Source organism: Gossypium hirsutum, chromosome A01 (assembly GCF_007990345.1).
Source record: "Gossypium hirsutum isolate 1008001.06 chromosome A01, Gossypium_hirsutum_v2.1, whole genome shotgun sequence".
Classification (NCBI taxonomy): Eukaryota; Viridiplantae; Streptophyta; class Magnoliopsida; order Malvales; family Malvaceae; genus Gossypium; species Gossypium hirsutum.
In genome coordinates this window covers 93104147-93107335 of record NC_053424.1, presented here as the reverse complement: position 1 = coordinate 93107335, position 3189 = coordinate 93104147, and the positions used below count along the sequence as shown (strand labels likewise).

Sequence of the window (3189 nt, the reverse complement as noted above, 5' to 3'; positions counted from 1 at the left end):
CTACTTCATTCGCTTCTCCCACGCCCATGTATATGTGTGCACGCCCGTGTTATTTTGTCAATTTTGACTACGAGTGGGTGGGCACGGGCGTGTCGCACGGCCACGTCGCACAGCTGTGACAATGTATCGAATCCCGTGTTTTAGGAAAAAATTTTGCTCTATTTTCACACGGTCGTATAGCACAGTCGTGTTGCCTCTTGTGGTATGAGCACGGCCTAAGGCACGCCCGTGTGCCTGACCGTGTGGATTTGGAAAACCTATGTTCAAGGACTCAGTTAATGATTTAGATGTTAAAAACTAAAATTTAAAGAAATCGACATCGTTGGTGCTTGAGTTGCCTCACGAGAAGTGCTTATTTATAGTCTAAGCTCAGCTTACCTCAATTTAGTGTGATTACGGTGGATTAAGGAGTAGAAAATCCTCACCTCTTCTATCAATTTTATTAAAATAACGTCTGAGTCGAGTATTATTTACCTTAAAAGTTCTGAATACAGTATGTGTTACCTCGACTGTACCATGTGGGAAGATGTTCATTATCGTGAAGGGAGTCACTCTGTCCGTATTGTGTTCTAAAGTAGCAATTCGGGGGTTATTTTCATCTAACAATACTTTGTCCCCAACTTTAATTTGCCTTGTTTCATCCTTATGTTCATTGTGATGCCGCTTCAATTTTTTGTGTGCCTTTGGTTTCTCCTTGACAGGTGTTCACCATTCATCTAGTTCATTGACCTGAAGTCTTCGTTCTTCATAGATGGGCCATTTTTTGTTACTTGAACATGGCTGATGAATGCTCTTCGAACGTGTTTCCTGCAAAGAAGGTTGCACCACATGATTAGTATTAGTAGCATGATTTATACAACCACCCTCAATATTCGATGTGTTACTCAAATTACGATCTTGAAGAGTGATTGTTTCATCACCCACACGAAGTGTGAGTTCACCTGTACCAACATCAATAATGGTTCTAGCAGTTGCTAAAAAGGTCGTCCTAAAATCAAAGGTATGTTACTATCCTCTTCTATGTAAAGAACAACAAAGTCTACTGGGTATATAAATTTATCGATTTTAACAAGAACATCTTCAATGATATCCATAGGAAATCTAATGGTTTTATCAGCCAATTGAATGCTAATCCTAGTTTGTTTGGGTTTCCCAAGACCTAGCTGTTTAAACATTTTATAAGGCATGACATTAATACTAGCCCCTAAATTAGCCAAAGCATTGTTAACGTTTAAACTACCAATTAAACAAGGAATTGTAAAACTCCCTAGATCCTTCAATTTGTTGGGTAGCTTATTCTGTAGAATGGCTGAGCAAACTACGTTCAACTCTACATGCAGCGCCTCATCCAACTTCCGCTTAGTTGCTAAAAGCTCCTTTAAAAATTTAACTGCATTCGGCATCTGCGAAAGAGCTTCAATAAACAGTAAGTTAATATGTAATTTCTTTAATAATTTAAGGAATTTACCAATTTGTTCGTCTGTGTAGTCTTTCCTTGCCACACTGGGGTATGGTACACGAGGTTTGTACTCTCTACTTACCGGTTTTTTCTCATTGTGGTCCATCTTACCTTTATCTTTACTTACCACAATTCTTTGCCTCGGTTCTGGTTCAAGTTCGACTAACCCTTCCTTATCTCGAACGTTAATCGCATTGAGTTGTTCCCTTGGGTTAGATTCAGTATTACTTGGCAAACTACCTTGCGGTCGTTCAAAAATTAGTTTGGAAAGTTGGCCTATCTGAGTTTCAAGCCTTTGGATCGATGTTAGTTAATTCTTAAGTGCTGTTTTGGTATTCTAAAAATGAGTTTCTGACACCGAGATGAATTTCGCTAGCATCTCTTCAAGGTTCGGCTTCTTTTCTTGCTGGTAAAGTGGTTGTTGAAAACTTAGAGGATGTTGTGTCCTTTGATTTCCTTGGCCACCCCATGAGAAGTTGGGATGCTTCCTCCAACCTGCATTATAAGTGTTACTGTATGAGTTATTTTGAGGTCTAGAATTATTGTTACCCATATATTAAACTTGTTCCTCCTCGGTGCTAGGGTTGAAGGATTGATATTTGTTGTGTACTCCTCTATTTGAATCGTACCTCATCACTGGATGTACCTGAGTAGAACCATACAAACCGTCAATCTTTTTATTTAAAACTTCTACTTGGTTAGACAGCATATTAACCGCATCGAGGTTGAAAACACCGGCTACTTTTGTCAACTTTATTCTCATGACTTGCCACTGATAGTTATTCAGTGACATCTTTTCAATAAAGTCATAAGCCTCTTCAGGTGTTTTGTTATTCAAAGTTCCACTGGTGGCTGCGTCGATAAGTTGCCTTGTTAAGGGGTTCACGCCGTTGTAAAACGTCTAAACCTACAGCCATAGAGATAACCCATGGTGAGGGAACCTTCTTAATAGATCCTTGTATCTCTCCCATGCATCATAGAGTGTTTCTAGATCCATCTGCACAAAAGAAAAGATATCATTCCTCAACTTAACCGTTTTAGTCGGCGAAAAATATTTAAGTAAGAATTTTTCAGTCATTTGTTCCCAGGTAGTGATTGACCCTCGTGGTAACGAGTTCAACCACTATTTAGCTTTGTTCCTCAATGAAAGGGGGAACAATCGAAGGCGAATGGCATCATCAGAAACGCCATTGATCTTAAAAGTGTCGCAAAACTCCAGAAAATTCGCCAAATGAATGTTTGGATCCTCGTCCTGCAAACCATCAAACTGAACAAACTATTGTATCATTTGAATTGTGTCAGGTTTCAATTCAAAATTATTTGCAGCAATAACAAGTCTAACTATACTCGATTCGGCTACTGTCAAAGTAGGTTTAGCATAATCATACATAGTACGAGGAGCAAGATTCTGATTTATTGGATCTACAGTAACCACAGGAGGAAGCTGATTATTCTAATTTTCAGCCATCTCCTTGGTTGTATTATGGATATCTTCCTCTTGTCCTTCTTCTATGTTTCTTAGGTTTTGCCTTATTTCTCTTCAGTTTTTGCGAGCTGTGCTTTCAATCTCACTGTCCAAAAGTAATGGTCCTGACGAGTTTTTCTAGTCATAAACTATAAAAACCTGTCAGAAGAAAACAAAATAAAATTTAGTAAAATTAACAAAACTAAGATAAAATTTAAATTGCAATAAAATTAATGGCTAAAGTAATAAAAACTAAGCATTCCTA

The 3189-nt window shown here is 38.2% G+C and overlaps 1 non-coding gene across 1 annotated transcript; it reads left to right on the top strand.

Annotated features, from left to right (window-relative positions):
* The first annotated feature begins 2382 nt into the window (after nucleotides 1–2382).
* On the top strand, nucleotides 2383–2489 carry LOC121207835 (small nucleolar RNA R71). Its single transcript, XR_005902949.1, has one exon. It is a non-coding gene; the product is annotated as a small nucleolar RNA R71 (small nucleolar RNA).
* The last annotated feature ends 700 nt before the right edge of the window (nucleotides 2490–3189 follow it).